The sequence below is a fragment of the Motacilla alba genome, chromosome 15 (genome assembly GCF_015832195.1).
Source record: "Motacilla alba alba isolate MOTALB_02 chromosome 15, Motacilla_alba_V1.0_pri, whole genome shotgun sequence".
Classification (NCBI taxonomy): domain Eukaryota; kingdom Metazoa; phylum Chordata; class Aves; order Passeriformes; family Motacillidae; genus Motacilla; species Motacilla alba.
In genome coordinates this window covers 8,690,720-8,704,217 of record NC_052030.1, presented here as the reverse complement: position 1 = coordinate 8,704,217, position 13,498 = coordinate 8,690,720, and the positions used below count along the sequence as shown (strand labels likewise).

General features: G+C 44.5%; 1 protein-coding gene across 4 annotated transcripts in view; it reads right to left on the bottom strand.

The window, feature by feature from the left end:
• TTC28 (tetratricopeptide repeat domain 28) overlaps positions 1–13,498 on the bottom strand; it is a 109,624-nt gene that overhangs the window by 64,936 nt on the left and 31,190 nt on the right. The gene's annotated exons all lie outside the window — the stretch shown is intronic.

Sequence of the window (13,498 nt, the reverse complement as noted above, 5' to 3'; positions counted from 1 at the left end):
CTTCCCTCATGTGTTTCTAAATGAGAGACTTGTGATCAATGGCAATGAAAACACTCCTGAAGTCGGTCCATAACAAAGCCAGTTCCTGAGCCTCAGCACCTCAGACCTTCCCCATCAAACGGAGGCACAGGGCTGCAGGGCAAAAACCCCAGGATAAGAACCCCTGAAACAGGTCCAGGTGGTTAAGGGAAAACTGATTTCAATGCAGCATTAAGTGACCTTCTGCACAAAAGCAACAGTGTTGCCTGCATTCAAAGTGCCTAATGAGACCATGCTGAACACCTCAATAGATTCGAGGCTGGTCAAGTGACAGCCTGACATTAGCTCGGCTGGTTAGAGCACGGTGCTAATAACGCCAGGCCATGGGGCTCATCCCCATATGGGCATTCACTTAAGAGTTGGACTTGATGATCCTTCTGAGTCCCTTCCACCTCAAGACTATTCTGTGATTCTGTGATTCTGTGAAAGAGTATTTTCCAATGAAAATAAGTATCAGGCAAGGAAATGCCTGTGTCCCACTGGAACCTGGATAGGTCAAATGGATACAACTGGACATGGTAAATGAAATAGCAGCAAATACTGAGTGGGGACACCTCCTTGTAATACCTCCACTCACTGTGACAACCCAGACAGACATGGGGTACAGCTTCAGGTGAAGATAGTGACCCTTTGGACACTGGGTGAAATGGCATGAGACACATCCTAGCTCCAAAGGGACGAACCATTATTGTATCTGTGTACATGGCACTATTACCTTGGGGTGGGGTAGGATTTACTACAGAAGCCATAGACTTTTCATGGAAGCAGATGGTTCAACCATTATCAGGACCATAAGGACTTCAGCAGACTTGTTAATAACATCTCTGGAAATGACTGCAGGTTTGAGGTCAATTTTGCTGCAATGCAATGCAAATGAGTACAGGTTAACAGAGCTAACACTTATAACGGGGTGAATCCTAGTTTCAGCTATTGGAACAAAACCATAAATCAGTCAATGCTGAGATGATTAACAAGATAAGATTAAGGTTAAAACTAGAAAATCTATTAACCTGTTTAAGAAGTAAATGTGGCACCTGGCAGATCATCAGTCTTTTAAGCCTCTAGGGTGTAGATGCTCTAAGAAAACAGGAGACTGACCAAGGCAGCCAAAAGCTCTGTGTGAAGATTACTGGATCTGTTACTGCCTTGCCACATCACAAGGGACATTACTTCTCCCTAAACTCAGCAGAATGAGCCACAGACCATCAGCTTCCACTGCCACAAACTCAATGTACCACAACCCCTGGATAGGGTAGGATCTGGGAAGTAAGAGGTTCAATATACAAAAAGAAGCACAAAGAAAGCATCTAGAATGGCAGATTCAATTTCATGTCTATATCCTAACTGCTGTGAATTCAGCTCATAACAAAAGTTTTAGTCAGAAAACTATATTCACCCATTCTGCTTGTCCTAGGCTGCATATATGCTTGTCATTCAACTGTCACACTTATCCATTCACTGTGTACTGTGAAAACAATTATAAAGAATTTTAATTATGCCTCAGAAGACACATCATCTCCAGGAGAGACAGAGAGAGACACATGGTCCACCTGCATATTTGAGTCTAATTTCCCTCAGGAAAATTTCCCTCTAATGCATTATTTCACATCAGACAGCCTACCACACAGAACAACTTGCCAGGCTGCACTAATTGTTAACAGTTTGGGGTTTAGCACGTCCTGCTTTTTAAAGCCATGTACAGAGCCAGTCAGGATTGTGAGAGCACAAAAACAACCTATTCAGAGGGATGCTGACCTACAAGAAGAAAACAAATGCTGTAGATGGGAAAATGAAGACAAAAAAGACAGTGATGCAACCTGTATCCCAGAGCCTCAAACTTAACCACGACTGTAACTGGGCAGTTCCTATCTCAATGCCATCAAGTCCTTGCCTGAGATCAAACTGAACAGGGTATATTTGCTGCTAAGACCTTTGTTCTGTAACAGTGAGAACCTAAATGCATTCCTACTCTTCCAGGACTTCTTCTGTGCATTGAAGAAAACTAGGGGAAAGTTTAAGTAATTGTGGCTTTGGGGAACTTTGTATCTCCCTCACTGAGTGCCTGTGCACAATATTAAATATTTCCCTACATTTCTTTACCCTCCAAAACACAGACCTAATCATTCTAATCACTGCACACATCGATATGCAAATCAAAAGAACTCTGGAGTTGGAAGAGAGAGGATTTCACAGGCAAAAAGCTGCAAAGAACAGTACCCAGGCCACTGGAACTCCTCCTAACTAATCATCCCAGAGTGTCCATTTGCTATGTAACCAAGGGAGAAGTGTGTCAGACTGTGGCAAAGCTGTCTTCAGCAGCTTATGGAATGTTTCTGCGAGCCCTGATGCAATTAACTGCCAGTAAAGTGCTGAGGCAGGCAGAATTAGGAAGCTATAACAAATCAAGTATATAATCCTACACCATTTACATTTAAAACAGCTGAATTGCTTTTAACTCACAGAGCATGTTTACAATTTCATTTCATCTGATCTAGATGCCCTATTCCCCAACCAGGACAAATTTAAAAAATCCACTTCCAAGGCAAAAATGGGGAAAGACTCAAAAACAAGGTACAGCTCTCCAGAGCTGTCTGACCCAGCTGGCAAGACTGGCCATCCTGAGCCACCAGCACACCCTCAAAGTCACTGCAAACACCCAGAACCACTAAAAAAAAAATTATGATTACCCCAGAAGCTCTTGTTTAGCTCAAAGGAAGTCTGAGTAATGTACAATATGGAGATTGCTGGGTCCAGGAAACACTTTCCCATAAAAACAAGCACGCACAAACTCCAACATTCTCCCTGTAAAATCCAGTTAGCTGCAGAGAGAGCAAAGCAACTGCTGCTAAAGTGTTATAAAGCTTTGTGGTGGGAGAGGGGGAGGTACGAGGGGAAATGGGCATTTCCATAGACTCTGAATACTTCTAAGGAGGTCTATAAAAAAAACCCCAACAAGCCACAAACAAACACACACACACAAACCTGCTTCTTAAAAGACAGTAAAAGCAAGGTTTGACAAGGTCTTAAGCTTAATCTACAGTGTAAGAAAAATAATACACACTACTCAACACTAATGTCTTCAGCAATCCTGGCATAAAATGGTTGGGCAGACCCAGATCCAACAGCTACTGAGGATAATGGGAATTTCTCTGCTAACTTAGCTGACTTTTAGCCTGGCCTTTGCTGCTACTGCTCAGAAGATAATGCCAATTAGAAAGGAAAGCAGCACAGAGAATCCACCAAATGCTTTTAACTTCTGCCAGCTACACAAAGAACAGAAGTAATGTCTAAGAAAAACATATAAAAGTGACACCTGTACTCAAACAACTCATCACCATCCAACCAGCTGCATTACAACTGGGACACCCTGTGAGCAAGTGCTGACAGATTTCCCTGATTCCCACAGCTGGCCTTCCCACCCTTCCCCAGGACAAGAACAGGCAGAACACCCAGGGGTGCTGGCCTCGCTGCCCAGCACTGCACAGCCACTCACTCTGCTTTAACTGCAGGAACAATGCTGATTTCAAAGGATCATGGGCTTGTTTGGAGTCATCCGAGCTGGAGCACAGCTGGGGCTCATGCCCATATGGCAAATTTCTCCCTTTAATCTAACTTTGATAGTGAGATGTGTTAAATCTTTGATTTTATTGGCAGATACTGACTGTATTTGCCTAACCTCTGAAGCCTGATGATTGACAGTGTTAATGTACTTTTTAATAGATGAAAAGGGAAATGACAGCTTTTGGCTCACTTTCAAGCACATTTCTTCACTGCAAAATACTCTACAGCTCAACCTGCTTTTCATGCAACCTAAGAAATCTATTCTTTATAGTGTTGCTAATAACTGGTGGCATGCTGAAGAAAACTGTAGCTCAATAGGAACACTTACTGTGGGAGCTACTTTTACTTCCTGAAAGGAAGATGTTTTCTTCCTCTCTTTAATCCCAGCTGCATTGATCTGATCTTAGAAAATACCAGACAAAAGTTAAACATTACTTCAAAATTATTTCTCCACTCTTTTTACACCAAACAAAGCTGGCCCTCAGACTTTTCAAGTGCAGCAGTTAGAACAAGACACTGGTGGCTCCAGCATCAAAGGTGATCTGTACAGACTGCTGAGGCTGAGGGACTGCACTGTTCCACATGAAGGAAACTGTTCACAGAATCACTGGTTCTGTGGTTTGGTCTGGAAGGGACATTAAAGCTCATCCAGTTCCACCCCCTGCCATGGGCAGGGACACCTTCCACTAGCCCAGGGTGCTCCAAACCCCATCCAACCTGGCCTGGGACACTTCCAGGGATGGGAAAGCCACAGCTTCTCTGGGCAGCCTGAGCCAGAGCCTCAGCACTCCCACATGGAAGAATTTCTAGCATGTCTGAGGAGGGGGAAAGCTGTGGTTTGCATTACACGCTGTGAGACTGGCAAAGGTGTTTCTCTGCCCAGATATCCTTGTCACAAGTCTGCATCTGAGTAAGAGCTAATATTCAGAACCCAGAAATTCATGAAAGGGCTCTCCAACCATAACAGAGTAACATTTCTATGGAAAATGGGATGGTGCCAAGTCATAAGAGTCTCTGCAAAAGGCCTAATTAACATGAATAACACAGCTGGATATTTTATGTATCAGCTAAGTCCCTCCTTCCTGCCACTTAAGAGTAAAAATAGGTGAATGTTTTATGGAGGTTAATTCATGCTTGCTTAGGTGTGATTCCACTTTAAGAGAGGGCAGAATAGACTCTTGCAGCCATCCATACAGGAGGCACATGGACAGCCTGCCTAAATGGTGTTAGCTGAAGGAAGCCACAGCATAGCAGGTTTGTCAGAGAAATGTGAATAGTTGCCAGAGTATCAAAGGAATTGCCTTTCCTTCCATTCCAGACTTGGGTTTCAGGGTAGAGGAGCTGATATCATCACCTGGCAGTTACAAGATAATCAGAAAAGGAAAGAGTAATGGCAAAGTACAAAGTAAAATACAAAGAAATCTAAAAGAAAAACAGCATGGTTTACCAGGAGGTCAGACAGTTGGTTTTATCCCTCTGATGGCTGTTTAGTTCAGAATACAATCTGGCATGCTTCTTTACAAACACACAACATTTCAATTAATCTGAGATGGCAGCAGCTTCCAAACCTGCACAATCCCTTTGGACCCTGCCCCAGAGCACTGGCCAAGAGAAGCATCTTGGCTACCAAAGCCTCTGCAGTGTGGCACCCTGGGCTGCATGTCCACCACTGCACCCCTGAGCCCAGGCTGCAGAACCCACCTCCTTCAGACACCCCTGAGCCCAGGCTGCAGAGCCTGCCTCCTTCACACACCCCTGAGCCCAGGCTGCACAACCTGCCTCCTTCACACACCCCGGAGCCCAGGCTGCAGAGCCTGCCTCCTTCACATACCCCTGAGCCCAGGCTGCAGAGCCTGCCTCCTTCACATACCCCTGAGCCCAGGCTGCAGAGCCTGCCTCCTTCAGACACCCCTGAGCCCAGAGCCTGCCTCCTTCAGACACCCCTGAGCCCAGGCTGCAGAACCTGCCTCCTTCACACACCCCTGAGCCCAGGCTGCAGAGCCTGCCTCCTTCAGACACCCCTGAGCCCAGAGCCTGCCTCCTTCAGACACCCCTGAGCCCAGGCTGCACAACCTGCCTCCTTCAGACACCACCAAGTCCAGGCTGCAGAGCCTGCCTCCTTCAGACACCCCTGAGCCCAGGCTGCACAACCTGCCTCCTTCACACACCCCGGAGCCCAGGCTGCAGAGCCTGCCTCCTTCAGACACCCCTGAGCCCAGGCTGCACAACCTGCCTCCTTCACACACCCCTGAGCCCAGGCTGCAGAGCCTGCCCAGCTCCTGAGGTGTCAGCTCCAGCTCAGCTCGACCCACCACTGCAATACCCAACTGCTCTGCTGCTCCATGGCAGGCCAAACAGCAGCTTGTGTCCAGGAAAGATTCAATCACTTGTAGAGTAACCACAAAAAAAGTGCTTCTACAAACTGCTGTCCATTAAAAGGACAGGAATTATTTGCAACTGAAGCCACCGTGCTTCATTCTGATTCAGAGTTTCAGACTAGCCTATCCCATAAACATTCCCACCTCAGCTGTGCAATTTTGTTTCAATGTAGGCAAGAAACTATACAAGCCTAGATCTGGGTTATTCAAATAGCTGTAGGCACTGAATTGTGCTGCCCTGGAAAGCATGTAATCATAGCTTGCAAAAAGTGGTCACACTTACATTCATCTCACAATCCTCATTTACTCCATTAATTGTAGTAAGCTACTAAATAATAAAAACAAGAATAAAAGAAACAATAAGTAACTGTGACAGGAAGACCTGTATTTTCATGTAATGGGGAAAAAAACCAAAAAAAAACAGGTTTTTTTTTTTGAAAACATGACTTATTACTCTCTATCCAAAAAAACAAAAATCACATCAGTACCAGCAAGGCTCAGAGGGATCAGAGGTGCTGAGGAGCCAAGCCCCCTGCAACCAAACACACTTTGCAAGGGTCACTCCCAAGCAGCACAGGCACCGGATCCACACAGCATCAGAGCCTGGCCCAGGGTGAGCAGGGCAGGAGCAGGGAGCAGCTCTGGCCAGGCAGCTGTGCTCTTGGGGAACAAGCCCAAGCTATGCTGACAGCACAATCCATACAGCTTTAATAAATATCCCAGCAGGAATGTTACTGACACTTCTAACTGTGGCTAACCAAAGCGTAATGGTCTCAGAGATTGTTCCAATTAAGCTGATGACACAGACAGGTATTTTATTATTTATAAAGCCCTGGTTTTTGCAGCAATCTAAGAGCATTTCCCTATTCATTACTCCACACCTTTTCAAACCAGCATCTCTGCAAAAAATCCCTCTATGCTGGGCTTCTGCAGTTAGGCAGAAGTTATGACCCACTGTGTTTGCCTCACAAAGGGAATCTTTTTCCATTCCTCCAGAGACAAGCTCTTCTTCCTAAACACTCTGTGGCTGGACCAGTTCATCCAACCTGTATCAAGAAATTCTACAATTTCATTTTGCCTGTATTTTCTCAGATTTGTATGCTTAGCTGCTCCTGTCTACCTAATATTCCAAGTTCCAGTTAAATATACTTAGCAACACAAGCTGCCGCTTCTCCTACAAATTGACCCAGGAATCCCTATTACAAGGGTTGATTTACCAGAGCAGGGTATTTCTGCTTAAATAAAGCAACACAGAGAAGAATGTTACAAATACACAAAAGCACTAATGTCATTTGGCAGCTGAAGATTTCATTCTTTCCACAAAAACCTTGTGAAGTGACATCGAGACTAATCAGAAAGACTTCAAATCATGAAATTATGTCCCAGTGTTCAATTCAAATACAGAACTCTGACAAACAAGTATAAACACAGCAAGATGATGAGCTGTGCAGAGCAGAGCTTACAAATCCAACCTGACCTCAGGGTGCAATGCAGGTACTATGTACATATCGTGCACCCTTGCTATAAGGGATAAGTTCTGACCTTAGCCAGCTCTCACATCCTCTTCTTTCACCTTCACCTACATCTAACTTCATGCTCATTTTTAACTTTTTTGTCAGCTCTTGAAGTAATAGACCCGGTTTAAGAGAAGCTTTGTGCATGTCATGGATTTTTATTCTAAACCAAAGTAAGCTCTAGTAGAAAGTCAAATGGATGAGCAGGACTGAAGGGATGATTTTAGGTATATCAGAAGGTTACAAGGCCCATACACAGGAATTAAGGAAGATTGCATGAATCATCTAAAAGGATTCAAATATTGCAAGTAGAGCAATTCCATTTCCTAACAAATTCAAACAATTTTCCTTGCAGAAATCTCCATAATTACAAGTAATAATTATCTTCTTCACTGAAATTCTGCAGTACAGCACTTACTGCAAAGGACATTCCCATCAAATGCTCTATTTAGGCAATAGAGGAGGAATATTTTTCTTGGTGAATTGTATGTTGCCATCACATTGATTAACCCACGCTTCTGCTCTGCCAAAATATGCATCTATCTTTGATAACCTTAACAAGAATCATCAAACCCTACTTAATGACCCTATAATTAGGTTTTCATAAAAGCCTAAAATATATGGATTTTTAGAAGTGCATGCAGAAGAAGAGGAATAGATCATATCCACAGACTACATCAAAGGAAGATCAGTTATAGCACTGCATATTGGACATACAGTTCTTTTCTGCTGAGGGAATCAAAGGCTCCAAGACAGCATTTGGATATGCATTCCTTTTTGGGCAATAAGGACAAGTATGGCAACAGCTGCTCCAGTATTTGCAAAAACTGTACAAATGCAAACAAAATACCAGAGGTTACGAGAAACTAATATTTGCATTTGTTGCTTTTGTGCATAAGGAAAATGTCTGTCAGCTGTTCTCCTCGTGCATAAGGAAAATGTCTGTCAGGAACATGTATGTCAGTTATTCACCATTTTTCATAAGCAAATATGTACAATTTCACATCTCTTGTGACCAGCTGTGGGAGCAGAGTCCACTGGACTGCTGCTGCCCCCATACATCTCTGTCACCCTATAATATCCCAAGTCAGCCTTCCAGCAGAGCAGCAAAGCATCCTGCTCCAAGCCTGTGGAAAGGAGAGCACAGTGTTCACTGATCCTCTGCAGCACCTCAGCCATCGGTGATGGGCTCATAGCACAGCATCTTCCAGGCATTGCAGAACAAGAGTTTTCAGAGCAAGTTTATCAGAGCTCACAGCTGACCCAACAGATAAACAGTATTATCAAAGAGTGTTTAGTGTGCTGAAAGACTCTAAATGGTCACAGACAGGTGAAAGCCAATCATCCATACAGCAGGAGATCCTGAAGCACAAGAGATGACAAAGGCAACAGCAATTTGATAGCGAGGGATAAAATGATGTTTGGGGGGACTGTCCCCTCAAAAGTTGCAGGGTCTCTGCTGTACACAGTACAGAAAAAGAGCTTGCAACACCAAGCAGGTGTCACGTATCTTACTATGTCCATAAGACTGGAAGTGAAGATATAGAAACTCTCATCAGATATAAAAAACCTTAGATAATGCACTGTAGTTACTACGTGCACATTTCATCACAGAAATTTGTGGGAAATGGGGTAAGACTTCTCAGGATTTTGAAGATTTTTCTACTGGAAATATTAAAATCAGCCCTGTTCCCACCTGGTCAGCCTTCCCCTTGAGGAGGTGCCCTCATGCTCTCCCCTCTCTGCAAGAAGCTTTTTGATTTCAGTCACTGTTAGAGGAAGGCAGGACAGTGGTCCATCACAGCAGAACGGATTACCAGCTCAGATCGCTATGAATTCAGGCATAACATCATTCCAGAGCCAAGGACTGTATTGCCTTAAATGGAAAAGATCTGCAATATCTAACAGGTCAGGAATACTATCCTTTTCTGTTTATTTAAGCATATAAGAGGGTAGATTTAGATTTGAAAAGTCTCTTTAAAAATATATCAAATAGGAAAGCTCATGAATACTCCTCTGATAACTGCCAGTCATGAAAGTGGGGAAAGAAGCAAGGGTGAGAAAGGAAAAGAAGAAAAAGGGGGAAAATATTTTTAAAAAATATTAATTTGCTTATTTTCTCCTAATACGAACAGAATTCAGTTTGATTTTCCAGCTTAGAAAAATCATGGTATTTGGCACTTCAATAAATCCTCATGCAACCAATCCCAGTGCTGCCCATCACCTGCCAACCTGCCCAGAGAAGGACACCAAGGTCAGCTAAGCTCATGCTCCTTTGCAGGAATTATCAGCCTTGCGAGCATTCCCCAGTCCTTTTCCACAGCATAATCCATTTCACCCCACAACACAGAGTGAAAAAGTGACTTTTACACCAATAGCCCACCCAGGAGCCAGCCCATTCCATTCCCCATGGAAAAGGACTCTACAGCCTGTGACATTTTAGCTGCAGTACAATACAGATTGCAATCACTGTCGATTCCCCACAGTGCTTGCTTGTAAGAGTCACACAGACATCATTACTGACAAGAACAAGGTCACAAAAAGGTATTTCATTGTTTCTAGTGAATAACAGAGGTTGTCCCAGGAACCCAAACACTCCCATTCAACCCCACTTCAGCTCCAAATGGCACTGCAAGGAAACAGCTCCTCTCCCATGGAGAACATGATGTGTGTGCCCAGATTCAGTAGCAGCAGGAACAGATGGAGCCAGGAATGGTGGCACAAAGTTACAGATTACAAGAAAAAAAAAACATATAAATCTGAGATTTTGGATCCTACTATTACACAGTGACCAAGATGAAAAGCACTAATCCAGTCTCCAGCACGTACTGAAAATGCAAACGGAGGACTTGGACATACCATAATATACACACTCAGATTTCAAAAAACAAATACAGATCTCCAAGAGAGTAACTTATGGCAGAGAGATAATGAGATTTGCATGAATTTACTAAGAGCATATTTTCTTCTGTACTCCAGGAAAACTGAAGAAGCTGTTTGTACACAGAGGCTTTACACATGAATGAATCTTCTCACAGAAATGCTCTTGGTAAATATGCCTAACTTGTGGCAGTCAGGAACAAAGGGATATCTCAGCTCAGCCCAGCATTGCTATTGATGATTTACTGAATCCTTCATGACACCCACACCCACCACAGTCAGTTCAGGTTTTGTCCAGCAGTTAGTCACAGAATTGATTAGCAATTGACTCCTATGTGCAATTTTGTTTAGTATCTAAACCAGCTGCTGCTATCAGGTTCAAGCAGGCAGAATTTCCCACACTGCTCCTACATATAAATGAGATACATTTCATAAACATGAAGCACAACTTGCTGGCTTGAACAGTTTGGAAAAAAGGGGTCTCACCCGAACTCCAGTACCCCATCAGGCACTCACAAGTATGATGATATTTTTATCATTATCCACAGATTCACTATTCCACATCAGCAAACACGACCACACCATTCTTGTCTCCCCTTAACCCAGAGGCTGCAGCAAATCCTAGCCAACAACAGGTCAGAGCAGCCCAAGGCAAGTCCAGGGCAATGGGATCCAGCAAAAATCACCGTTTCACTGATGAGGCAGCCACTTGAGCCAGCATCCTGTGGGCAGCACACGTGCCTCTGCCAGCAAACCGTACCCTGAAGCCAAAGGAAGCTTCAAAAAGAGGTTTTGATAAGGGAAAGATTTAGTTCCAGAGCTACAAAACTGTCAGCTGCCCTGAGTGCCAGAGAAGATTGTGGAACAGGTCATCAGAGAAGAGAACAGAGCTGGGGAAGGTCTGGAGCAAATCTGATGAGGAGCAGGAGTTGGGGAGGCTCAGAGGGGACCTTCTCCCTCCCTCCAACTCCCTGAAAGGAGGCTGAGGGTTATAACCTGAGGGTTATTCTCCTGAGTAACAAATGACAGGACAAGAGGAAATTGCCTCAAGTCAGACCAGGGAAGGTTCAGTTGGATATTATTGAAAATTTCTTCATGGAAAGTGCTGTCCAGCCCTGGCACAGGCTGCCCTGAGTAGTGGTGGAGTCATCATCCCTGCAAGTGTTTAAAACTACGTGGATGTGGTGCTTGGGTACATGCTTTAGTGGTGAACATGGTGATGCAGGGTTGGCAGCTGGACTTGGTGATCTTGCCAAAACATAAGAATTCTATGAAATTCCTAAAAACTGAGCTGCTGAACACACTGACATGACTGATTTTACGCTTTCCAAAGAATATGATCAATGTAACGAATCAATCATGGCTGCAGCCAGACCCTGTATAATTACTGGCTCCTGAGATGCTGTCAGTGCAGTTGTGCTCACCCAAAGGCAGGGGATGGCTCATGCTGGAATTCCAGCCTGACTTCCCAAGGCAACAGACTCACACACTGTGCTGGCAGCCCCTGGCTCCTGGGCCCAGTGCCGGCTCCCCAGGGCACTTGGCCAGCATGGACCTTGCTCTGGACAAGAAGACAAGGATGCAGGGGGAACCTGGAAGGAAGTGGAGCCAGAGGTGAGTTACCAAGGTCCACAGGAAAAGAGTCTTTATTAGTTCTGATGCTTGTGGGGAAAAAAAAATCAGTAAACAATAGTCATTTTTTTAAACTTAAAAACACATATGGTTTACAACAGAAGTATTTCAGTCACAAGCAAATTCAGTTTTTCACTTGCTGAAGGCAAGAGAACCAGTTATACATTCCAGGCAATAGCTGTATCTGTGAATCACCAGACAAAGGAACATACTCCAGGGTTACACACAGGACTAATAAACTGCATGAGATTCTATACAGCACCGTTTCACAGCTGTGAAAGCAAATATCTCTCAATGAGCAAAACACCTTAAACATTTAATAATAAAAGCATGGGTAAAGCAAAAGAACACAAGTATAAATAAATAAATCAAAGGAGACTCCCGATTCAGCGAAGCAGCACACGCACTCAGCTCTTATTTGGGTACTCCAACAGGGACAAGGCAAACAAATGACTTCTCAGAAGTCACTCGAGGAAAGGACCAGCAGTACCACGGGCTGTGGTGGCACTCAGCGCTGCCCTGTCTCATTTTCTGTGCCACTCACAGCTGGGGCAGCAGAACCTCCTGCGTGGTCTGCACGAGCCCCTTTCCTGCACATGACGGCAGCGCTGCAACGGCGCCGGGCCAGCAGAAATCCCAGCCGTGCTCACGTGAGGCTGCTGGCAGCACGGACTGAAGAACCTCTGCTGAGATTCCCTGGGACTACAGCTGAACACACAGCCTAGTCCAACACGAACACAGTTTGCATCACATCAGGAACAGGAATTATTTTTTGCTCAGACAAGGCTGACAGTTCAGAGAAGTTCAGCTGTCTCGTGTACCCTCTACACAATCAAATCTGACTGCCCAAAATCAACTCGATTTGGACACAGACAACAATGCAGAGAAAAGAAATAACCATCTGACATGGTGATTTAAGCGTAAGTGGGTGAGCCAATACTGCCGAGTGAATCCTGACACTCTGAACAGAATCTTCCAGAGCCGAGGAGTCCAGCCAACAGCCAAGAATAATATTTCAGTGGTTCAGTCAATACAGCTGTAACCATGGCCTGGAGGGGTTTCCACAGCCGTAACCACAGGAGTGACTGCACATTCACTTGAAAATAGTAAAAACAGACATTTAAAAATCTACAGCTTGTAGACATCTTAAAACCAGTTCGAAGGAGGCACAGAGGGGCCTGAAAAATGCACCAACACTCCCACCAAGCTTGAATGTCATCTGTTTATCCTTCTTACGAGACAATGACTTGAAATAAGAACTCCTCCCGCTAGGTACAATCACTTGCTTGAAAAAAACCCTGAAGGAAGAGCTTCAGACCAGCTGCAAAGAGATGAGGTACCCGTGTACAAAGCCGGAGCTGCAGCGGCACAAGGCACGTTCCGACCAGGACAGTCTAACACCGTTGATTCGTGTCTCACACTCACAGCCAGAGACACTCTCATGCCTTTCACATATGATTCCTATTTCTTCCCTGATGTAAGACACAGTATCAC